At 50.2% G+C, this 26,075-nt stretch overlaps 1 protein-coding gene and 1 long non-coding RNA gene across 7 annotated transcripts in view; one reads left to right on the forward strand and one right to left on the reverse strand.

Moving 5' to 3' along the window:
- ZBTB16 (zinc finger and BTB domain containing 16) overlaps positions 1-26,075 on the reverse strand; it is a 187,989-nt gene that overhangs the window by 155,945 nt on the left and 5,969 nt on the right. The gene's annotated exons all lie outside the window — the stretch shown is intronic.
- On the forward strand, positions 10,698-25,463 carry LOC118354908 (uncharacterized). 2 transcript variants are annotated; one of them, XR_004816315.2, is made up of 4 exons: positions 10,698-12,715; positions 14,546-14,668; positions 14,969-15,210; positions 16,151-25,463. It is a non-coding gene; the product is annotated as an uncharacterized LOC118354908 (long non-coding RNA). The 2 variants fall into 2 exon arrangements; XR_004816314.2 differs by having other exon boundaries at positions 14,969-25,463.

Raw genomic sequence — 26,075 nt, forward strand, 5'->3', positions numbered from 1 at the left:
CAGCCTGTACTTTAGGACCACTCCAACCACTGAAGCCCCCTTGGGCCACAGGCCTTGGGCACTTGACTGAGGGACAAGCAGGTTTGAAATCCTGCCCCTTTCAGTTCATCAAGTCACAGGTCCTGGTAGGAGCTGCATCCCCCCACAAGAAGGGGTACCATGAGGACTCCTAGAAGCCACGACTGAGCTACACACAAACTGCCTGAGCAGCAATGACTCTCTCTGAAGGCCAACATCTGCTTCCTATTGTCTGCACGCCCACATTTCCCACTGACCCCCAGGGACTGTGTGCCCAGCAGCCACAGTACTGCAATCCATGAGGGGTTGGCCATGCCCTCACTAATGAGGAGAGTATACCTTGCCAAGTGGCTTGTTTCAATATCCCAAAGTGGGAATGAACCAGTATCTCAGTATATTAGTGGACCAATAGGTTTGGTTTTCCTTTAGTGAAAAATCTAAAAATAAAATACTATTAAGGTACTATGTTGAGGACTTTAACCAGAGAAGGGCTCAAAGTCTGAACCAATGATGTCATCACTATTCCTAAGAGACAAATGCAGAAAGAAAAAGTGCCTCCTCACAACACAATAACCATTCAGAACCAGTCCTTGCATACAGTGTACTGCCCCACAGTGCTAGCGTGATGCCCTTTCAATAAACCATCTAGAAAATGGACATGAGTTAAGTGGTAGAAATAAGGTCCCTCATTTTTTGCATAGATTCGTCCCTCAGAAAGACCAGGCAGCAGAGAAATCAGTGCTGGCTAAAGAGGAAAATTTTCTTTACTGTGTCTTTCCAATCTTCTTATAGGCCCTGGCTGCTTCCACCTGCCAGGCAGAACACACAAATGGCCTGAGTACATGGTAAAGAGAGTTTTCTGAGTTGTTTTTTTTTTTTCTAATTCTACATTTCAAGCACATGGTCTGCCATCAACACTCCATTACCAATGTTTCACCATCAGTGCTCCACCATGGCTCTGCCATCAGTGTTCCACTACCAACACTCCACCATCAATGCCAACCAACATCAATGCCCCACCACTAACACCCCACCACCAACACTCCACCATCAATGCTCCACCACTAATGCTTCACCATCAACAATACTCTATCATCAATGCCCCAACATCAACACTCTGCCACTAGCACACTACCAACACTCCACCGTCAATGTTCCACCACCAATGCTCCACCGCCAACACTCCATCATCAACTTTTCAGCATCAATGCCCCAAGCTCAATGCTCTTCCACTAATGATCTACCACCACCAACGCTCTACCATCAACACTCCTTTGCCAATACTCCACCACTAGCATTCTGCCATTCTTATTTAGGCCTTTCACTCGTTTCCTTCCAGGTGTCCTTTTTCTTCTACTTGTCCTGCTATTTTATCAACCACATCTCTGGAATAGGAGCAAAGAGGAGAGAGGGGTGGCCCCTTGGGAGCAGCGGTGATAAGTTTAAGGAAGAGAGAGGAAACAGAACAAAAGTCAGAAAGGAAGATGCCTCTCCATAGCTGAGGACAGCAATCACACCCATGAGCTCTGGACTCCCTCACAGCATAGACCACACTCAGGGCTTCTCGATGGCCCACAGCTCTCTAGGATAGGCTAGAACATAAACATTCCGTTTTACTACTAATATGTGGCCCTGATTTTTGGTTCTGGAAATAAAATCTCAAAGATAGAATTAAAAGGCAGAGGCAAAAACATGTGGACACCTAACTACACTCAGCTACTGGAAGTCAGAGACTGCTGGGCTGGTCAGATTTTACCAAAGTGGGGCAGGTTTCTGATCTTTTAAAGGGCAATTTTTGAGTGTGGTGTGGTGTATGTGTGTTCACATATTCTACAATCTCAAAACATAATCCTTTGATTGTTCTTCTGGAAAAGTTGTCTTTATCACATAGTACTGACCCAGAGGGTGACAGGTATAAAGAAGCCCAAAAGCCAGGAGAAGGTAAAAGGAAGACTGGGGACACTACACTACAAAGTGGGGTGCCCAATTTGGCTCTCCAGATTCATAAAGGGACCATGGCCTGGGCAGTCTGAAGGGGAAGAACTCTGTGCAAGCTGATCCCATGGATCCCATGTGTTTTCTGACCTAATCCTTACAACAACCTGATCCATTAGGTGGGTGCTATCACACCCCCCATTTTCAAGAAGGCCAAACTAAGGCTAAGAGAGAGAACATGGGGACAGGGGGAATCCGGAAAAGGCAGCTCTAAGGATCAAAGGAAGCTGGTCGCTGTCCATGAAACTGCTCTTTGGAGAGAGGAGAGGGAGGCAGGAGAGGAGGTCCTCTCTACCCCAACCATAGTTCATGTGAGGACCAGTAGACCATCAGGAGACACATTAGGGAGGAAGGAATCATTTGCTCCAACAAAACAAGAGGGTCAAGACAAACTGCCCCCCATCAACCCCAGACACAAACTCAGTTTTAAGGAGCTGCTGAGAGCCATCCAAACACGCACACGTTCACAATCCCGGCAACGGCCCCCACTCTCTCGCCCCCTCTTCCACCCCAAGCCAAACTGTCAATGACAAAAAGCCCCTTCAGTGTTCTGGGCGCCCCCACCTTTTGTAGCAAGCCCTGGAAGGCCTGAATGCACAAACACAGTCCCCTTTCACTGCAGCCTCTCGGGGCTCCTGTTTCACTGGGGCCGTGAAAGAGAGTACTGTAAATAAAAGAGGCCTGTGTGACCTGCCCCTCCGGCCCCCAGACCTCCCCCTACTCTACTGTAGCTGAGCTGCTGGTCAACAGAGCCCCAGAGGCTCTGCTCAGTCCCACTGCCCCGCGGTGCCCAACGAGGACAAAAGGAGGCAGCCCTGGCTGCCTGGACCGTGCCAGTGACGGGGGCTGACAGGCCTGGTCAGTCCCAGTGACTTTCAATCACTCGGGCACTTGCTGAAATGGCTGCAGGAAAATCATCCCCAACACCACTGCTTGAGTGGTTTAGGAGAGGGGGAGGGGAGGCCATTTGGTTTTGTCCTCTTTGTCCGGCCAACCGGACAAAAGCAAGGAGCAGGGGAGCGGGCGGAGAGGCCAGTGTCCACCCTTGACTGCGGCCGTCGGACCTTGTTCCGGAGGGTGGGGAAGCTCACGGGAGCCGGGTCACACCAGATGTGCCACACGCTTGGAGAAAATCAGGAAGGAAGATGGGAGGAAAGAAAAAGAAGGCCCAGAAGGAACAACCAAGCCCATAGGCACAGAGAAGATAGCCCAAGCCCCTGGGTCCACCCAGCCGCCTCCCATAGCATTTACAGGAGGGTTCACCTGTACCAGCTACTGGACTGAGGCTGGGGGGGCGCCCGCGGTAGATGTGAGAATATGGTGAAACATTCTTTACCAAAGCTCATTCCCGGAGTCTCTGCAGCCAGGCAGGAGCGGGTCTAGAGCTGTGACTGCCCATCGCTGTGATCTGAACTACTGCCACCCTGGGCAGGGCAGGGGTGGGAGAAGGAGGAAATCTAGAACCTGGAGGGGAAAGCAAATAAACAAGGCCAGGTACAGTTTTCTTAAATTTCCCACAAAGGTAAAAGGTAGCAGAAAAAGGCAGAAACGATGAGAATTTGGGAGGGGCATTAGCATCCCATGAGCAAGTGCTGGCAGCCCCAGGACATGCACACACACATACAAACACACACACACACACACACACACACACACACAGCCTGGCCTGGCGGCCAAAAGGCAGAAACTCTCTCTAGAGCGGCCCTGGGGCCGGCCCACATGTCATCCCAGAGGACAAAGTCCTTTTTATTTATTTTTTTTTTTTTTTAATTTTAAAATGAGTTTCTCAGAATTGAGGGACAAGAAGCCTGAGCCTCTAACCCACTGATTGGGAAGTTCTTATCCAGACTTCGGACGAGCCCCAGATGAGGCTTCAGCCACACAACGGAGGAGGCATTTCTGTGATGTGGGGTTGGCAGAGGATAGACCAGAAGCTCTCTGGCTAGGCTGGGCCTCCCTACTCTGCTTCCCAAGATACCAACAGCCTAGCAGGGCAAGGGCTCAACTCAGAGAAACCCAGCAGTTCAAGAGGCCACCCTATCTTTCCACCACCCTTCTGTATTAGGCATCTAGGAATAAAGCAAGGACGGCCTTCCCAACCCTCTCAGGCCTCAGACATCTGAGTGATAAGCATGGCCTCCCCCCACAGGAAATGCTCTCACTAGTGAGGTGATCACCCTCCCACAGCCATCCACAACATGCCCTGCCAGGGAACAGAAGACAAGATCATAAGGAGCCACACTGAATAACTTGGAAGAGCCACTCCATAAAGCTGAGCCTTGGTTCCTTGTCCACGAACCGGGCATGAGAATAATAATGCCACTTTTTCTTGCCTGAAAGTATAAGCTAAACTAGACCACCTCCTAATGTCCCTTCCAGATCTAAGATCTTGATTATAGGAACAATCTCAGCAGCAAACCAGAGCAGCCAAGTGACCCAGAATCAGCCACTTCCTGCCCTGAGCCTGGCTGGCTGCCCCAGGGAGGCCCCAAGTGGAGCTACAGACCTACACCTGCTATCTGGGCGCCTATGAAACCCCTGGACCTCTACACTCCAGATTGGGACTTACCTGCAAGAAGAAAAGAAGAGTGGTCCAGCTACCCTGCCCCTCTCATCTCCAGACCCAGCTCATACCTGCACCAGGTTCACAAATCCTGCAGAGAATGCAACACTCTGACAAGTACAGATGCCAAAGGATGAGTCCCCAAGGGGGACTTTAAGACTGTTAGCCAGAACATCATCCCCTCCGTCTCCCACCAGCTAACTCAGCAGCCTCTGCCTCCTACCCTGTCCAAGGCCAAGTTGGAGGGGAGATTATTTCTAGGGGCTTGGAGAGGGCAGATCCCCTCCCTGGGTCTTGGGGATCAGACAAGCCCTTTACGGTTCCACCCATTGAACACATCATGGATCATTACCTGTGCTACCTGCCCTGTTGGGATGCCTGGGTGGCTCAGTGGTTGAGCGTCTGCCTTTGGCTCAGAGCCTGATCCTTGGGCCCTGGGATCGAGTCCTGCACTGGGCTCCTTGCATGGAGCCTGCTTCTCCCTCTGCCTGTGTCTCTGCCTCTCTCTGTGTATATCTCTCATGAATAAATAAAATCTTAAAAAAAAAGAAAGAAAGAAAAAGACACAGTCCCTGCCCTCAAAGGGCTTCCAATCTTACTGAAGGGATGGTATGGAAATAAATACAATAGTGTGCTAACTGCACTAACCAGCAAGCAGGTGCCAGGGAAGAAACCTGGTCTGGGGCCCTACCTTCAGGATTCACTCCTCACAGCTTCCCTGAAGCCACAAGAGAGCCCCTTGCAGAATCAGCAAATGTTCACACACACCACCCCCCTACACACACACCCAGAGCCGGGTCTCCCCACCCAGCAGCACTCTCCCTGACAGCTTTTCCTTAAAGACTGCTTCTCGCTGGGATGTAGCCCAGTCAGGTGGGTCTTAGATGCCAGCACTGGAGGGTGAGGGAAGGGAAGAGAGGATCCAGTTGCAGGGGCTCCTGGTCCTTGGCCCCGGCTAGCCTGCTCGTTGTCACCTAGTGGGTAAACACAGGCATGGTACATTAATACTCGTGCCTGTACAATCGGGCATTGTGTGCAGCCTCTGGTCACCTCCCTCCACACAGTGTTCACACTCTCCCAGCCCTTCACGCCTGCCTGGCCTACTCCTGCTGTAATAAAGATGCTAATTAGGACAAATTTTCCACTGATCAAAAAAAAAAAAAAAAGATTGAAAAAGAAAAAAGGTCCAAAACAAAGATGGCTCTGCTTTGATTAAAAAAAAAAAAAAAAAAAAAACGTGAGCCTGGGCATGTGTTCTGTTCCCCCTTACTATCAGCTTTGCTCAGAGGTGAAGCCTCGAGCACCACAGGGCAGAGATGTAGAAAGCTCAGCCCACCCCGCTCCACGGCAGCACCGCTGGCCATCACGCCGCCTCCAATTCATGAAGCCAACAAGCCACACGAACAGCATGCCAACGGTGTGCGGGGCACTGCGCTGGACTCTGGGGAGAAAGGAGTGCAAGGAAGGTGCATGGCCGTGTAGCTGAACAGGATCTAGATCTTACCCGCAAAATCTCGGGGTGTCTTAGGGAAGAAATGACCAGAAGCAGTGGTTACGAAAGATTAAGTCTGACCTACACTCTTCAGGCGTGGGAATTCAATGAAGGGAGGACCTGTTCTTTCCAATCAGAAGCAAAGAGGAAGAATGGCATCAATAAAGTGTGAGGAAGAGCACCTGGGTGGCTCAGTGGTTGAGCATCCGCCTTTGGCTCAGGTCATGATCTTGGGGTCCTGGGATCGAGTCCCGCATCAGGCTCCTGCAGGGAGCTCCCTCTGCCTATGTCTCTGCCTCTCTCTGTGTCTCTCCTGAATAAATAAAATCTTTAAAAAGAGAGAGACAGAACAACATTCTGCAGAAGAAGAAGGAAATACCAGGGGGCCGAAATGTTCGCCACCCAGGAAGAGACACTGTCAGCATTCAAACACAGACCCCGCAGGGCTCCGTGGGCTGGGTCACACACCCTCTAGGGAGAGTGTTTCTGGAAATATGGGAGCGCAGGGGGGAGGAGAGCAAGGGGATCAATGCCTGATTCCAGAAGAGTGCGATGCTTTCGAGAACTAGGAGGTCGCAAATAACCTTGGAAAGAACAGTGTCAATGGAGCTACCCCAGTGAAAGTGGATAGCAGTGGGCTGAGGAGCTCCCTGGGGCACACGAACCTCAAGTCAGCCTGGAAGCACCCAGGTACTCCCTTCTCCTAGTGCCCACCTCCGGGGTGGTGGCAAGGAGTACCCACGGTGGGTGCGGGGCAGCCCTGGCTCACAGCCCAGGGAGAGGGGCCACCGTCCCCGCAGACAGCGCTGCTGGTTTAGTGGGGGAGACGAGACATAAACAGGTCAGGACAGAGGCGACAGGGCTCATGAGGACACGGCACATCCCGTAGATGCTGCCGGAGACCACATCTCCCAGAGGAGCTGGAAGGCTGGCTGGGACAAGGAGATGGAGAAAAGCAAGGCCAACCCTGGGTGGGGTGGGGGAGATGCCAATGCCAACAACAGGAGCACTTTCATTCCGAGTCGGGCTCTCCTGGCAGCGGCCTGGCTCCTCCGAGGCCCAGGGCTGTGCGTGCGCTGCCAGGTCATGTTTGCAGAGGGTAGAGCATGAACGTGAGAAAGGACAGGTGTGCACCAAGTCCGATGTGTCCCCATTCAGTGTCGCTGACCGGTGGGCTGTGCGGGCCAGTTCTCGCCGCCCCCCCACCCCCATACTGGGGCATGGAGTGTGAGCAGGATACCACGGGAAAGGACTCCAGAAAAAGATCAAGCACCCCATCCAGGCTGCCTGCAAAGGTCCTTACTGCCCCACTCCCCCACCAAATACACAGAGGTTGGAGGATAACAGAAAGCCTGGCATTCTCACTGCCTCCTCCCATCACGTGTCTTCTACTTAAATCTCAGTTTTCCAACCTCCAACCGACTAAAGCTTCACAAATGTTCAGAACTGCTAGCACGGCATTCAGAGCATTCCATGACCTGGCTCCAATCTCCTTTTCCTGCCTGGACCCAGCCCTTGCCGTGCCCACCCCCCTACTCCAGCACACTTCCCAGTATGGGGGCCCCTAGGCCCCACTCAGGCGCAGCCACACCTCTGCTCACCTCCTAGCTAGAAAGGACAGGTTTTTTCCATCTTCACTAGTCCAAAGTCTAGCCATCCTCTAAGGACCAGCCAAACACTACCTCCTCCATGAAGCCCTCCTGCAGCTTCAATCAGAATCGTTCAATTCCTCTCCTGCGCTCCCCCCATGCCTCACTCACGTCATAACTGAGCACACAGACCAATACACAGACACTTCTGTTTCATTGTCAGCTCAAAGGGATTGATTTAATATCTCTGTACCTCCCCACAGCACTTAGCAATACCCAAGGCTTAAGTCCTTACCATATCGGAGTATTCTTCAAATGATGGATGGCAAACTAGTAGGGAGTCTTGATCAACATTTTTAAATGAAACAGATATAAAACAGAAGAAAAAATAAGAGAGTCCATCATGTAAAGATAAACCAAGGTTCACTGAACCTTTGGTTTGAGGTACGCGCTCTGGGTCAGGATAAAAAAATACACTGTTCACTGTGGGCCTCAGCCTCCATTCTAGATCAACCAGCAAATAAAAAAGCAAGTTATCAGAGGTTTTGCCCAAAACATAACTTCTGAAGAATTCCTGGGGTAGTGGGGTCACTACACCCTCTGTTCATTCACTAACACCTGCAAAGCTTCAGAACAGAACCATCATGGTAGGGGATTGGAATATGGACAAGCGTCCTCACTCACAGATTATTCTAGTAGGTCCTCCAGACTCTGCTGACCAAGGAGGAAGGCACTCAAACTCTTGGTAGACAGATCTGCAACTAGCTTTATGACTAAAGGGGAATGGAGAATTTAACCCTTCATTAACCAGAAGATGTGTCTTGAGCAGCAGTTAATATCAACACTGTTTTTTAAATCTAGAAAAAGCAACATTCCCAGGAGACCCAGGACAACGAAGCCTGCTCCCAGGATTGCTAACTTGGGCTCCTCAGAAAAAGGGTATCTGATCGGGCATGGCTCTGTGGCATCATTCCTTTCTACCACTCACCTCTTACCACCTCCTGCCCTCAACACCTGCCACCTGGGAATAAGGAAGTCTGGCCAAGGACATCTATACTGACCCCAAAGCCTCCCTCCTCAGGAGCTCTTATCCTTCTAAATAATGAATTTGCCAGCCATAATTAATACCAAGAAAGAGATGCTATACATTTCTCTGTTGCTTTGAGTTAGTTAGGTACTTTAAGGAAAGGGCAACCTCTAGCTACAGGGTCACATAAGCTAAAATCAATATAAGCCACCACCTCTGAGTCTTTTAAATCACCACCTTCCCTCCTCAGACCATCCCTGAGCCAGACCCCTGCAGTGGGCATGGAGCAACCTGCAGGTCTGCAACTGACCATTCATTCAAGTTAATATTCAAAGAGACATCATCTCCCATCCAATTCCTGATTCCTGTCACCCCCTCCCCAGGCCCTCCTCCATGAAAAAAAAAAAGAAAGAAAGAAAAGAGAAAGAAAAGAAAAGAGAAAAAGAGAAAGGAAAGAAAAGAAAGCACTGCAATCACAGACAAGCCAAGAACAAGGGAAATAACCACGAGTACACACAAGGGAAACACAGAAGGGAAACACTCAGAAGACATATCAATAAAGGTGTAACATCTTGAGCGGAGGTGAAAATCTGGTTCTTCATCAAACCCACTTAGTTATGTCACTTTGTATAATCGTCCTGATGAGATCAAGCAGCGATGTAAAATTTACAAGCCTGGAAGTATCTGAAAGAGGGACTGTGAGAACGGTGGGAGGAACTGGAATGGTGATATAGGGAAAACCAGTGCCTAACCTGGGAAGACCTGGTAGCTATCTCACCAGTATCTTGAGGACTGTGGGGCAGAGTGTCTGTGACTCTGGAGAGCAGGATTAGTGGGGGACACTAAGCGCTCTCTGGAAATGGGATCACCTGCTCTGCAAACAGTGACATCCCTCCCCTGGGGGATCTGAGGAGAGGCGAGGCAGCGTGGAGCCCATGAGAGCCTTGGAATGGGGGGCTGGCCTCCAGGTCCCCTCCAGCCCACCCCTCAGCAGGACAGGGCCACCCCAGAAGCCAGGGGACAGGGTTCTGTCACCCGTAATGTGCAGGGAGCATGCACTGTGGCTTACCTACTCCTCCTGAAAGGACAGTGAGCATCGAGGGAAGGTGGAAGGAAGAAGGTAAACAGGGTGTGCATTTCCACGCTGCTTCCTGCTCCCAGCCACGGACTGGGATAGCCAGAAAGCTTCCTGCACAAGAGCTTCCAGGCCAGACCCTGAGTCCCCAAGACTAATTTCCTGAAGCTCGGGCCTCTGGGGACCAGTGGGTGGCAAGAGAGGCAGGAGGGCATCTCTACCACCTGTGGAATTTTAACCTATGTTTAAAGAACTGTTTGCTTTATGCTGTTTTGGGTTACGGGGTAGGTGCCCAGCAAGACTGTCCCCCTTTCAGCTTCTCTTTTTTCAGAAAGACAAAGAGAAAAACAAAACCACCCAGCACCCATAGCCCCAGCCGGTGTCTGCACTGTGGGCGGCCTACATGAGCTTCCTTTATCCAACCACAAAAAGGCATCAGTGGAACCAGCGAGGGGCCCTGGAACGGCCCTCTCAAGCCAGGGCCCGCTACTCCGTTGAGGTTAGCAGTTAACCAGGGGCCAGGAGCCACTCGGGCAAACAGACCGTGCCCCTCATTACACAACGCCAGCCCTTATCTCCCGCGTGCCACTGTCGGTTTGCAGACATTGCGTAGTGCTACGACCACAGCCGAGACTGGCCCCAGGGAGATAGCCGTCTCCCTGCTTGCTATCAGGGAGCCAAGAGGGGTCCGGACGGTTAGCCTCAGTTCACACACTCGGGCTGCTATTAAAAGAGAGGCAGAGAGAGACGGGTAACAGTCCGGCTGGCCAGCTTCACGGTGTCACTTCCTCTGGGACAGCCGAAGGCCCCTCTCAGTCCACCTCCCTTTCTCCCAGGCCCTCCAACCAACGAGGAGGGGTGGCAAGGGGTCCACTTCATGTCACTTCATCAAACCCTGGCGGAGTGCCACGTGGATCACCCAAAGAACTCCCTGCTGGGCGCACCCTGGAAGGCAGGCAAGGAGCCGGGGCAGCAGAATGCAGGCTTCGTGGCCCTATCACGACAAAGGCTCTCCTCGTGCCATGCTCTTTCTCAAATGCCTTCAAAGGCTCCCAGCTGCCCTGGAGTGAAGTCTGAAAACTAACCGCTATCTTCATTGAGCAACTACCTGGTACCGGGCAGCGTGCAGGATGTGCTAAATGCATTATCTGAAATCCTCAGGCTACCCCACATGCTATCCCACACAACAGCCCCACTTGAGCGATGGGAAGACCCCAATTTGCAGCGCTTTAGGCAAGCGGCCAAGATCACACGGTGTGCAAGCAGCAGCGTGACAATCTGCCCCCAGCCCCGCCGTGCCCTCTCTGCTCCTCTGTGCTGTGCCGCCTTCCCTCCCCCCTGGCCTGGCATTCACAGCATCTCCATCTGACCCCAACCTAGCAGTCCAGTACAATCGCCCTCATTCCAGCCGAAGGAAGGTACTTCATCAGGAATCTGAGCACTTACCACAATTGCAATTTCATAGCTTTTCACAAGATTGTCAGCTAAATAACTCTCCCTCACTAGGGAAGCCCACAAGGGCAGAGGTTCTGTTTGTCCTGCTCATCATAGAATTCCTAGGGCCTAGTCTAGCCCCCAGCACACAGTAAGTGAATCCCTCCAGGTGGAAGGCATTTCATCTCTAAATTTCCCTGTGCTTTTTCTATGTATCTATATAACCTTTTCACTTCCTACTTTCTGCCATACACACATCCACACATTTAAAGTAGTTTAACTCCTCTGCTCAAATTATTAGCTCCTCAAGGGGAAATCCCATGTCTTCTTAATCTTAAAATCCCTAACACAGAGGCGCCTGGGTGGCTCAGTGGGTTAAGCATCTGCCTTCAGCTCAGATCATGATCCCGGGGTCCTGGCCTCAGGAATCTGCTTCTCCCTCTCCCTCTGCCCCTCCTGCTGCTGATACTCATTCTCTTTCTCTATCAAATAAAATCTTTTTTTTTTTAATCAAATAAAATCTTAAAAAAAAAAAACAACCTAACACAGTATATCACCTATAAATCTAAAGGACTCAATGTACATTAATCTACTCAGGCTAAGCATCAAAGAGGTTAATGAATAAGAGACAAGTCGCCAGGCAAAATCCACCCAATACCCCTCATCTCCAAAGATTTGGAACAGCTATCAAGTCAGATCCTATTGTTACTTCCTCCTTGGTGGAAACAGGGAGCGGACATGGGTAGCTGTAGGGAAATTTGTGAAGGAAGCATTAATGTAGGCAAAGAATGAAAGACATGGCTTCCAGTCCATGGTTTTGCCACTAGCTTGCTGTGTGGCCTTAGGCACAACACAGAGCATCTCTGGACCTCCACTTATTCCGCCCTTAATAAGCATGTTGTCATAAATTATTTTATGAGCCCTTCCAGCTCTAACATCTTTCTATGACCCTTGGCCACCATAAGGACCCACATCTTTATGGCAGGTGGAGGGCTGAGAGTACCCTCCCTCAACAGGTGGCAAGAAGAAGGATGAAGACAAGGACACTTAGACATCCCCTTACACTATTCCTCAATCCTCAAAAAGAAAAAAAGAAACCGTAGGTAATGACTAAGCCAGTCCGTCGCCCTCCTAGGAAGGACAACAGCCATAATCTGAATATGGATCTGAAGTAAATAAAAGGAGAAAGATACTGAAATGGATGGTAAATAAATAACTTCCAGTTAAACCTGAATTTTTTCCCACATATGTATACTTTCACAGATCTAGTTCGGGAGTGTTCAAATTAGCACAACCTGGCCTTAAATACTGTGCAAAACACATAGTAAGCATTTTGCTTTCATTTATGTCGTCAATGGTTTCAATGGGGATGACTCATCCTTCCTCTTTAACACTCTGTTCTAATATGGTTTACTATAAATAATGCAGAGAGAGAGAGAGAGAGGGAGCGGCTGAGGGACTGAACACCAGGCCTCTGCACAGCCAGGTCACTACAGACCCAGGTCCCACAGACAATCCCAAGGTGAGTGCGAGCTTACCCCATCGCCCAGCAGTGGCCCTCATGACAGGAAAGGGAAATGCATCCCTCCACTTTCGGGTATTTAGGACATGTAAGACTGTTATATGCAGATGGGTCAGGGGCTGCACGGGGGTTTTAATGCACAAGTTCCTTTAACCTTCTAGAACCTTCCCAAAAACAGAGTTCAGGTGCAAACACAGGCCACCATGCCTCCTCCCTTAGAGTGTCAAAACTCAATGCATTCTTTTTTAAGATTTTATTTATTTATTCATGAGAGACACAGAGAGAGATAGAGAGGCAGAGGCACAGGCAGAGGGAGAAGCAGGCTCCATGCAGGGAGCCCAACATGGGACTTGATCTGAGGTCTCCCGGATCAGGCCGTGGGCTGAAGGCGGCGCTAAACCGCTGGGCCACCCGGCTGCCGGGTGGTAGATTTTCTTAACAAGAGAAGTGACTCTTGGGACCCCAAACTCACAGAAGGTCCAAACCACAAATGCAGAAACGCTACAGCAGTAAGAGGAATCTGCTCCAGGCCGAGGCAATCAGTGGCAGCAGTTGGAAATCACTAGCCCCTCGGCCTCATTCATCTCCCACCTAAGAAGTGAGGCCAACATTCATCCTGGGACTGAGCTGACAAGCGTGCTCTGAACATTCTTTCCAGAATCTACCTCTGAAATCAGACCACAGTCATCCGATGTCATCACTCACTATATTCACCAGATCTGTCACCGAATTATTTTGATCATTTCCAAAAGTCAAATCTACCCTCCCAAAGGACAAGGCAAAGGAATGTGGCACAGACCTTGGAAAGGGTTCCAAAGGAGGATCTCTGAAGTGTCTGGGGCTATGGCCACATCACAGGATTAAGTGATCACTTATGAGACCCTTAGATTCCCATGCACCTGCATCACTCACCCATTATTTGGTCTGCAGGCTGGTAGCACAGGGCTAGTACTATCATCAATTTGGCAGTGCTCCAAATAAAAGATTTCACTGGTTCCTTCCAGAGTTTCTCCCCTGGGCCACAAAAGCAGGTTCTGAAGGGCCTGGTTTGACAGCACCGTAGCTCCCATTTACAAAGTACATTCACTGTGCTATGCACTTTACACATTTCATCCACAGAACCACCAAAAAGTGTTGGTCTCACTTTTTCCCCGAAAAAGGAAATAGGGGTTCAGAAAGGCTAAGTAACTTGTTGAAGGCACACAGTAAATTCTGGAACCTAGGTTCTCATCCAGAGCCTCTGCTCTTCCCATCATTCCTCGCTGTCCCAAGGAAACACCACCTCCAACCACCTCCCAGAAAGCCTCTGCCTTGAGTAAGGAACCCCCCCCCACCCCCCACCCAGCCCCAATTCCTGGGCCCTAGTTCACTATCTCCAGCACTTCATGGACTTTGTGCTAGCTGGTTCAGCTTCCCGGTATGTCTGTTCCAGTAGACACCCCCTCCTCTGAACAGCCCCCTCCCCGATCTGCAAACATTACAAGGACATCAAAACAAAGTTATCAGTTGGGTTCCTAGCTTTAGCAGCCAGTCCAAACTCTTTTGTTTGACTCTCAGACAGCTTATTGACCAGGTGATGGGGTCAGAAGTTTGCTTTTCACCTAGCCTCTTCCAGAACCAAGCACCTGGCTTGAAGAAGCAAACGCAGGGCAGGTGGGAAAAATCCACCCAGTGGAGATTTCAGATTTATACAGTCAGCAAGCCAAAAAAAAAAAAAAAGGACTCCCCAGCTGACGACTTGTAGAAATGAAAAGGGGTTAAAGGAGGAAAGGTTAGGAACCACAGAAGCACAAATTTACCTCCACCCTTTCCCCTCCTGTATGAACACAGGCATCAGCAGCCCCCTCGATGGAATGTTCTCAGAGACCCTGCATGTCCACATGAAGGAGGCGGAAAGCCAGTGAGGGCAGGAAGCCGACAGACCGTGTGACATGTGCAGCTGCCTTCCATCAGGTGCCTTCACACATCTCCACCCCGATCTGAGAGAGAGTCCTGGCTCCCCACCTGGTCCCTCCTTCCTCACACACCACCCCTCACCCTGACCCCGACACTTTATCTTTGCCTATTGGGAAAACTGGCATTTATCAAGTAATCTACTCCTCATATATTGTTAAACAGACCACAGGGGTTATCAGTGGAGTTGATACAGGAAGATAAACAGCAACCTCTTATGCAAATAGCACTAACGATGTGGGACAGGCCAGAGGACCAAATCGGAATTTAGGAGGACGTGAATCTTAACGCTTTTCCTAGGTTCCAACCCTGGAAACCGCAGGAGCTTGGAAGAGATTCTCCGGATGGATTCTCCTCTTGCTTTCTCCCAGGGAGGGGCAGCGGGGTGCGTGGATCCCACCTGCTTGGCGAAGAAGAGCGGTAGCTTCGTGTCTCAGAACTCCTTCCAGTGACCACGGGATTCACCTCCTTGCAACAGACACTCCATTTTTCTAGGATTTCAGACCCACTGGAACGAGCTCTCATCAGAAAGGGAGAGAATGGTATCCTCCGAGGTGGGAGTGGGGTCAGAGGGTGGAGGGAAAAACATCCACGGAAAACCAGGGGTTCTGGGTACCGCGCCACAATCCGTACGACCAGGGGATGATCCCTCCTCCCCGCTGGGCTCTGCGGATCTGCCTCTGCGTGGCAAGAAGCAGGTCCAGGTGGCATCTTTTCAAACCTTTCTCATTATTTGAAGGGCAAACTCACATCAAGAACCAAGAGGTGAGTGGCTCCTAGTGACAAAAGAATTGCATTCAGAGGGACGGAGCAAGCTGCCTCTCACACCAGGCTGCAGGCTGGGGAGGGGGGCAGAATGACAGACTCCAGGGCTGGCCAGAATGAAAGACTGAATGGAATAGCCTAATTTACACAGGAAGTAAGCACTTACCAGACCCTTCATCTCAACACACAAAACCCTCGGCCATATCTGGAAGCAATTACATCCAGTTAACATGATCTGCTTGCCACTAAAATTAACTGCAAACAGAAATATTTTTCACTTTTGCAACAGGGGATGCCAAGGCTTGGCCTATCCCCGCTAGCCCCCGAGCCATTGAATCTAGCTGCTGGGGAATATTTAGCAGCTACCCAGCTCAAAAAACAAAAACCACTCTTGTGGCTGTCAGGACACAAAAAAGTAAAATAGTGGATAATTATGAAGGGGGGAGGGGAGGGGAGAGGTGGCAGTGAAAACCATTGTGCTAGAAATTGAGAAAGGGGCCAGGCACACGGGCCCCAAACGGGTGTGCAGCGCTCACAAGTCCAGCCCTGGTTTTCCACACTCAACGTCAAGGGAAGAAAAATGTTTTTAGAGTCACTCGATTTAGCAGCGCTTCACATTGTTTTTAGGTCCCATCTTCATCCCTCTGCCAAGGGGACGGGGGTGGGGGGATGTAGGGAGGTAGACTCGCAAATGTTAGCAGATCCTTAATTTAGCAGAGCATTGAGGGGACAACTGTCACGATTTAACTTCTGCACTGAACACTTCCCATCCCTACTCCACGAACGCCTCGAAGTGGCTTTCACCTGCTCCGAGAGAGGCAGGGGCTGTTATTCATTTGAGACGGGCACAGTTTTTCATGGAGAGGATGGAGGGGCGAACCTGCCTCCTGTGGGCACGTACACCCCAAAACGAGCCACTGTCCCATCTCCCAAGCGCCAGGCCAGCTGCCTGGACACACTGACCACTCCCATCCTTCCTCTCTGCACCTGGCCCGCCAACTGGGTAAGAACTTATTTTTATTTTTTCCTTGAACTGCTGTCAGTGATGCCAGAGACAGATGGACAGATTTGTTTTAAAGTTCCGGAAGGAAGCATCATCTCCAAGCCCCGCATCCCCGCACGGGCCCATCATCTCCTCGGGGCCAGGCTCCACGGGCTGCGCCTCCGAGTGCAATTCACTCCCTCGACACCAGGGGCCTTTCACGCGGCAGCAGAGGCAAAGGCAGAAGCAAGCATCCATTTGCCAGACAGCTCACAAACCTCTCTTCTCTAAGAGTCAGGCCAAAGCTTCCCCCAAGAACGAGGTCAAACGCTGCTTTTCTCCGCAAAAAAAAAAAAAAAAAAAACTCACATTTACAAACATCACTCGCAGGCAGAAGAAGAAAAGGAAGGAACAAGGAAAAGCTTCTCTTTGATTCCAAGGCCACGATGGAGGAAGAAAGTCTCGATACATTAGACGGGAAAAAGTGCTAGGCCATTCTTTTCAAAATGTCTTAAAATGATATTACGATAAGAAAGAAAAGAAAGAAAGAAAGAAAGAGATCCTTTCAGTGAGGGCCACAGGCCATGCCATGTGCCCACCCCGGGCTCTATATTCCAAGTGCATCCTCCTCCTATGGATAATATCAGGGCAGCACTATATACAGTCCACGCTAGGACGGACTCTCAGAGCTGAGGAAGCAAGAGGTAAGGTATTTCTCCAGAGCCACAGAGCTTCTAAGAGGCAGGGGATAAATTCAAACCCACCTTCCCAGCTGCCCATCGTTCTGCAGCCGACTCCAGAAACTTCTGACACTGCAGGAATGCAAAACCCAAATTTAATCATCCCCTGAACACCTCCCACCCTCCCAGGGAGACAGCTCCCCATTCACGAGTGGGGGTCTCTCCTCCACCCACCCCCAGACTCCCCACACACATCTAGGGACACGCTCCGCTCTGGCACCACACAGCCATCCAGGCATGGAAACGGTTAAGTCGTCCTCACTGAATAAATCAAAAGTTCAAGGCTGCAACATACCACAATGATTCCCTCTTTACATATGACAAGAACCAGAGAGGGGCTGAAATCCCAAGCATCCTGAGCGGCCCGCACAGGTTATGCCGCCAGGGTCAGGGCCGCGGACCTTTAGAGGCAACATTCATTTCCTGAACAGGACAAGTTCTCCTGACCATAAAGCTAATAGGAACTTCCTCGCACGGCGAGCTCCGGCTGACAGGGCTACTTGTCACTGGCCACGCAGGAGGAGAACGCTGGTTCCCATTAGTGGGTTATGATGCCAGGTGCTACTAATAAGGTACATCGGCAAGAAACAAGAGCCTGCTAAGTTGTCTCTCCAACTCTGGAAGTAATCAGGCCTGGGCTTCAGGGTTGAGGAGGGGCCATATATAAAGAGAGGGTGGGGGGCTGGGGGGTGGTTTTAGCCACGGTAGACCCCGACAGCATCTAACCTGCTGAATGGCTTAAATAAATACATTTCAAACAATCCCTCTGCATTTCCCCCACCTACCATAAAAGGCTCCCCCAAATTAACACTAATAATGCTTCCCCCAGCACTCCAGGCCTGATGGATCACCGAGGGCCATTACGGTCGGCCACATCTGCTTCTCACTATGGCAAGGAGAGTTGTGCCAACAGGCCTAATGGCATTAAGATCACAATGCTCAGCTAATCCACTTAGAGATCGACACCGGGCAAGGGTGGCAGGGGGCTCCGTGAGTGAGCGGCCCCCCTTGTCAGGCTGGGGTCACAAAGGAAGTGGGAAGCAGGGAGGCAGCCTCACGTGTGAGTCCCTGCTGGGTGTGTTAGGTTACCTGCTACATCCCTGGGACAGGTTTCAAACCACATGGAGTGAACCTCACTTCACAGGAGAGGAGCCTGATGATTCGGACAGGTGAAGCCCAGATTCACAAGGTAGCGCCAGCTCTCTCACCCACGTGTGCCTGACACCGGTCTGGCCCTGCACTGCATGCCTGGCCCCCTATAAAGATTGGCCATCTGTCTGTCTTGCTCTTGACATGCCCAGCGGTGGTGGTTTGTGTCCCTGTACAACTCCTTACTTAATATTTCTGGGGCATCCAAATGGCCCAAAGGAGCGCCCGGCTGGCTCAGTCAGAAGAGCATGCGGCTCTTGATCTGGGGGTTGTGAGTTCAAGCCCCAAGTTGGGTGCAGAAATTACTTAAATAAAGAAAGAAACTTTTAAGAGAAGTAAATAAAAATGGCCCGGAAGAGGGGAAAACTCTTAAAAATCACTTCCAACTGGCCTGCAATTTCTCCCCTTCATCGAAATTTCTGTGACCAAATCTTCTAATAACTTTGCCAAGTGATGTCCCACTGTTTCAGGAAGTTCTTCACGCTGTCTAGCTCAGCTTCGTCCTACTGCAAAGCCCAACACAATCCGTTCCTGCTGAAGGAATTCGGGGCTTGAGGGACAGAGTGGAAAGTGAGCTAGGAACTTAGAACTGAGAAGGTTTTGGCGAGTTTTCAGCCGAAGTTTCCATACCAGCAATAAAGTACTGGATCCCCTGCTTGCAGCTGCACCGATAAGCCTCACGTAGGCAAAACCCGACCATGGTTTTTCCAGACTGAGCCAGCATAAGGACACCGGGGCTTTTAAGGGGAGACAGTAGAAAGGGGGATTTCTGATTATGCTGGCATGAAATTAACAGCAAGGGATTTTTATTTTTGTAAGTGAGTTTCTTTTTCCCTCTCTTTTTCTGGTGTGTGTGTGTGTGTGTGTGTGTGTGTGTGTGGTTTTTTTTTTTTTTTTTTTTTTTTTGAGTCAGCGTAAAAGGCCCCATCACTAGAAGCTGGTCTCTTCATGTCAGTAAGAGATGGTGCGGTATGAGGCAGTGCTCCCTTTAGTCTTCCCTTGGACATGTCTGTTAACCTCTCATGCTTCCCTCTGCCCATCAGGGAATTTGCAACTAGCATCCCCCTTACAGGGTGGCTAGGGCCTGTAAGGACATCTGGCTCCGAATGCACTTAGCACAGAGGCCGTCAGGTATCAAGCACTGAAACTGCTGTTGGCCACATCCACCCTTAGCCGCACCTTGCACTGGCAGGAGTGGGGGGGGGGGGGCGCGCTCTAGAATGCCCACCCACCACAAACCACAAGCCCACCCCTCTCTCAGTAAGCTGGGGCCTGTGTTCCTCATCTCTGCCTCGGCCACGGGGATCTGCTCGCCTGGCCACAGGCACCGGCTGCTGGACGCTGGGTGAGGCTGTTCGGTATTTGGAACTGCTGCTGGTGGAGTGCTGCCCAGCTAAATTTAAATGAGAACTGCAATGACTCATCAGGCCTCAGGTCAATAGGACAAAGAGTACCCTAGCCACCAGGGTACAGGAGATGAGCTTTGGGGGGCCGGGGCAGGGGGGATGCAGGTGCTCACGGGGTGTCGGCCCCACACAGTGCCTGACGTGCACTTTTTATGGTGCTCTATGAACTGACACCTCCGAGCGGAAGCAGGACCCAGATGACATAAATGCATTTCTTGCCCTGCACCACCAGTGTGCCATTTCACAAGAGCTGTAAAAAGACAACAGCAAACACCTCCAGAGCACTTACTTGGTGCCACCACTCCTTGCACTTGACAAACATTTGCTGATGAATCTTTGTAACAAACAACTCAGTGGGTAGGTGCTGTTGTTATTTCCATTTTACCAAGGACCAAATAGACACAGAAAGGTTAAGTAACACAACCACAGTCACACAGCCGGTAAGCGGTAAAATCAGGATTCTGGCCCTGAAAGTCTAATTTGCTTGAGATGCACATTTACTACATGTAAAACATCAGAGGGGCGGCAGCGGGGATGCCCCAGGAAATTTTTCTTTCTACCAGAACAACTGCCATCGAGTCAGGGCGTCCACCTAACACCACCAACACAGACCCTAAGAAAACCTCCCATTATCAAGGAAAATTCAGTAACCCTCCAGTGGGCACACTGAGGCACGCCTGTATTCATTTAGCGAGATTCTGGAGTCTTTCCATTGGACTTGTTTTAAAGTCATTAATTTTAAAAAAAAATTTTTAAGTGATTGGAAATGTTTTTCCCCTGAATTAGCAAGAAATGAAAGAGTTGTGAATGGAGTTTGATTTTAACAGTTTAGGATAATCACTATTTTAAAGATTCATAAATAGAGTTCCTAGAACAAGCAGGAGGCGAACGTGTCACTGAAGTGTTCTTCCTTCCTCTCCCTCCAGCAATTAGCAGCTCCATCCAATAGCGACGGCAAATTAAAATGGGACTTTTCTCACTGAGATGAAAGAACAGGCCACTTCCCCTCCCCTGGAAAGAAAACGAAAGAAATCGTCTTCAAATGTCCCAGAGTTCAGTCTCGATCCCATTTAATACTTACTCCGTAAGTATTAAAAAACGAAGTCAGAGCGGACAGGAACATACCAGAGGGACCCCCTATTTTCACTGGCTGACTGCCAATCCAGATTCCCAGACAGAGCAAAATGCAATTAGCCAAAAGGACCTTGAGAAGATGGGAGAGCAGCACGGATTAAGAGAACTTTTTTAAGAAGTCAACAATTCAGAAACAGTTCATCTGAGCACCTCGTTTTATGAACAAAGGCGTTACGCTCAGAATGGGAAAGAGCCCAACAATGGTCACGGAGCTAAAAACCACAAAGTGGAGTCTAGAGGCCTGGCCTCCACCCCAGCTGGGCACCACACCACAGAGCCTCCTGCCATCTTCCCAACTTCACAACTACCGACCTCTCCAAAGGCTAGATTTCCAGGAGCTTATACACATAAGTCATTCATCACCCCCAAAAGGACACTTCCTGGAAATAGAAATGGGTTCAGAAAGGATTTGGGCAAATCTGTGAATGACAGAACAGCCACAAATAGCTACTCAGAGACGTCGGGCTTCACACCTGACCTTTAAGATTGACGTCAAGGAAGATAGCTGTGGCCTCTAACGGTGGTATCTTAGGGATGGTGCTGGCACCTAAAGACTAGGTCAGATGGATCTGCCCCAGAAGGGCTGTGCCCATGTGCTTATATGGCCTGGCGCAGAGCACTCAGGGCTGGGCATCAGAAGGGGAGCTGGGCTCCTGACCCTTATCCATTTATAGCTATGTGACCTTGGGCAAGTCACGTATTGGCTCTAAAGCTCATTTTCCTCGTCTGCAAGGTGATGCTGAACATGGTCCACGATCCCGGATCCAAAACTCTTGGCTACTAGAGAAATCCAAATTGTTTGTATTTCAGAAAGATACTACAGAGCCCACCGTGGTTGCCAATCCCAGAGGAGTCTAGGGAAGCACTCTGTAATCAAACACATTAATATTTTTGCAGCAAAACATATGAATATTCAAAATAGGCAGGATAAATATAGTCTCACATCAGTTCAGATCAGGTTTTGCCACTAAATGAGTTGCACAAAACCTTATAGCTTTCAGAGTCTCTCAGACTTCATATTCACAGATATGGAATGATGGACTTGCTCAGGGGAGGCTGCAGGGTGAGGAGAGAGAAAGTCATCAAAAGTACTGGGCAAAGAAGAAAGTGCTACAACTGATCCAAGGCACCGTTAATATTACCGCCGTTGCTGTCGTTATTCTACAGCACATTCCCAGCAGAGCTGGGTCTGACCTCAGAGGTGCCTAAAGCCGGCAGGATGATGAAAGGGGTCCAAGAGTAAGAGAGTAAGGGCAACTGCTAAGCTCCCCAAAGTGGCTGAAACCAAGGTCAACAGCTGCTGGCCCTTCACATGGTCAACCACGGAAAACAGAGCAGCGGGTCACCTGAGAGAGACCAAGGCAAGGAGCCAGGCAGAAATTGGTCATCTCGACTATGTGGTTCGTGCACCCTAGAGCTGGTCCTAAGAAGCAGCCTGGAAGGGCGGCACACATGGGCCTGCGGAGCTGGCTGAGATCCGTCCTTGTGCTTCCCGAGCTTCCCTTCAAGAACCAGGCAAGAGGTCCTAATGTGTCTGTGTGTGTGTTTGTGTGTTTGCAGGATTCAGGCCTTAACCAATCTAAGGGTCTGCTGTAGAAGATTCAGAGTTATGCTATATGTTGGCAAATTGAACTCCAATAAAAGAAATTTTAAAAAAGTAAAATTAAAATTAAAAACAAAAAAGAAGATTCAGAGTCCCCGGGAAACCAGACCCAGCTCTGTTTCTGCAGCACTCAATTCAGAAACACATTCAGACCAGGCTGTGTGAGCCTGGGGAGACTGGGGGCTCAGAATGAGGACCATGTTCACACCTAAGTCAACCATACCGACAGCCGTAATCTTATCAACCCATGTATATACCTTTGAGAAGAAGAAGGTAGGTACACCTGGCTCAGGTGAGCTGGTCCCTAGCTCATCCCTAGCTTCTCAGACCCAGATAAGCCGACATGCAGAACAGCTCCAGCCTTGCAGACGCAGAGAGAGAGAAAAAAGAAAGATGAAGCTAAAGAAGCAGAGTCCAATCTTCCAGAAGCCTGCGGGGGCCCTCCCTCCCTCAGATCCTGTCCTCTGTGATGGGAGCACACGACAGAAGGTTGTGGTGTCCAGAACCCGGATCTGGGTTCTGCACCTGCCTGCAGAATGCCACTGGTCTTTGGGGTCTGTGAACTTTCTGGATCCTTCAGGTAAGTAAGTCCCATTTAATTTACCCAAGGAGCCTCTGTCCTGTCTTCCCATCAGTCCACGACTACAGGTGATGCTGCTATGCTGTTCCTGCCGAGCACCAAGCTCTGCAGAGACCACATCTTTGCGAGTGTCTCCTGTCTGCAGCTCTCCCTCACCAGCTTGGGACTCAAGCAGCCTCATGACCCGATTCAGACCCAACTCTCCCACCTGTGTACCTTTCCTGCCCTCTCCCCCTTCCCCTCCTCCCCTCCATGCCCTTCTGCTCCCTGAGGATCCAGCACCAAGAATTGCCAGGTACCTTAACCTCTAACAACACTTTAGTCTATGGCTTAAAAGTAAAATAAAATGAAACCTGCAGCCTGTTGTTTTGTCATGTTCATCGCTGCTGTTTACAGCCAATCCCACAGCATCCTGATGTCAAAGTCTCCCCTTCAGACTATTTTGTCTCACCCTTTTGTTTGTACTAGAGGTTGTGATGTATGGGGACGTACAGAGAACAGAAATTAGGGAAGTGGCACCATAATCCAGGAGTTCTGAGGGAGAGAGGAAAAAACCTCCCACCGAGTGCACCTAACCAGAAGCCAGGGGGCGGCCACAGGAACCTTTTTATGCCGCCCCTTCAATCCCATGGCTTTCCACCCAAGGCTCTGCCCAGGCTATAGTTTCTTGGGCTGCAGCAGCTTACTTTGTGCCCTAGTCAAAAGCACATTTGCCGTGTCAGCAGCCCGCAGCTGAGGATCCCTGGACCAGTGTCCTCCCCTTCCTAAGCTCACAGGGATGGGGACATTTTCCGCACTGCCTCCTGGCCAGCAGAGCCCCGAGGGAAGGCAGCACTGTGGATACTACTCTCTAGACTTCAGAGTCAAGGGAGGCAATCCAGCGACCTAAACAAAACGGGGGACCGATAGATCAGTGCATCACCTGCACACTTACCGTGTGCCACTAGCTCACCACTCTAGGGATTTCTGGAGGTTACTTCATCAATTCGGCACCATGCTCCACTGACCCTCTCCATTTTAATTTTTTTAAGTGGGCTCCATACCCAGCACAGAGCCCCCAACATGGGCTAGAACTCGTGACCCTGAGATCAAGACCTGAGCTGCGATCAAGCATCAGGATACTTGACCGAATGAATCACCTAGACGCCGCATCTCTGTTTGAAAAAGTAAAACAAAGCTCAGGAAGGTTACATAACTATCCCAAGTTCTCACGGAGAGATGAAGCTAGTTCCATGGCCCATCCTCCGCGCAGTGTAATACAGCCAGGCCTCCACCTCTCCCCAGAGGACAGAGGGTCCCACAGAATGGGTGCCTGGACTTCCTGGGGGCAGGTATCTTCTGTAGGCCACCCAGGTATAGAAACAACCAGGACCAGAAGAGAGCCAGAAATATAATTACTTTCTACCGTACTCCACTTCTCATAGCACCTATCTGAAATAATTCACATCTAGAAAAGAAGATAAATCTATCCAGTCAAGTTTGGGGAGGGGGGCTTCCTCTTTAGGAAAGCTTGAACAAAAAACAAACACATCCTTGGTCTATTTCCGAGTGGTACAAACATCAAGAAGACACACCTTGCTGGTGGTTATTTTTTGTGCCCGCCGGAAAAATCCGGCTACATTTAGCTCAGCAGCAATTTCCACGAAGTCAGTCTCAGAGCCACGGATCAGTCAGTGTCGGAGCAGGTTCCGGCTGGGCTTGGGGTAGTCAGCCAACCTCCAGAGGCCTCCCCGGCCCTCACACCCTCTCACATCCCCTTCTCCTGTACCTGACCCAGCAACAGAGGAACAGGTGGAGGAAGAGGGTTGCTAAAGTACAGAATCCCCCCAAGATCAATAAAACAGCAGGCGAGAGGGTGTACAGGAAATGTTATTGTGGATGGCAACCAAAGGGGACTCCCTGACACCATTCACCTGACCCTGGGACCAGATGGCAAAATGACGGGCACATGGTCACAAGAGATCCAAGTAAAAGCCAAACCCACTACTGAGTCCGTCCATATTTACTCCACTTATGATGAGCAATTCTCAAAACCCTCTGTTCTGTAGACATGATCCTTTTCAGTGCCAAGTGACTGCAAGAGGCGGCAAAGTACAAGGCGACTAAGATCTCAATGTGAATCCAACCCTGTCTCTTATGGTCTATAGGTGACCCCAGGAAAAGGTCTGAGCATCTTCCTACCTGGAAGGAAAACATCACCCAGCTCAGAGGACTGTTGTCACAAAAACGTGACTCCATCTAAAGCAGTCAGTCTTGGGATCCCTGGGTGGCGCAGCGGTTTAGCGCCTGCCTTTGGCCCAGGGCGCGATCCTGGAGACCCAGGATCGAATCCCACGTCAGTCTCCCGGTGCATGGAGCCTGCTTCTCCCTCTGCCTATGTCTCTGCCTCTCTCTCTGTGTGTGTGACTATCATAAATAAATAAAAAAAAAAAATTTTTTTAAATAAATAAATAAAATAAAGCAGTCAGTCTTGCACCAGGCACGTATATCCTAAGAGCTCAACAAATGGTCATTTCACAGAGGAAAAAAAAAAAAAAACAGAAGCCAGAGGAAAGCCAATGCTAGCCCAAAGTTGCATTTAATTCAACCTTGAGATATGATAAGAATAAGACTGCAGGGCTACAACATTGAAACTCTCGTGCCCATCCTTCCCCCTTGAATTTAAATCAACTCCCTCTGAATGTGTTTGCAGGGGCAGAGAATGAGGAAGGAGAGGAAGCAACATTCCTGGTGATAAATGGTCACCAGGAATGACGTGCAGAACCTGCAGCTGCTCACACGGCCTAAGCAGTGTCTAGCCCCTCCCATGCTCCAGAGCTGCACATTGCCAGCCTCGGCAGGGAGCAGTGCCCGGGGACCTGGGGACCTGAAACCAGGCAACACAGCCAGATCCAGACCATGGAAGACCCTCTACCCCAATCCCACTTGCCCTTCTCCCTCCCTCTGGTTTATTAGTCACTCCAGGTAAAGGCCAGACCCAACGACAGAAGGACCAGACGGGTGCTCAAACGCAACGAGAAAGAGAAGAGAGCCTGGTAAGAGGCTGGG

The sequence above is a fragment of the Canis lupus genome, chromosome 5 (genome assembly GCF_003254725.2).
Source record: "Canis lupus dingo isolate Sandy chromosome 5, ASM325472v2, whole genome shotgun sequence".
Classification (NCBI taxonomy): domain Eukaryota; kingdom Metazoa; phylum Chordata; class Mammalia; order Carnivora; family Canidae; genus Canis; species Canis lupus.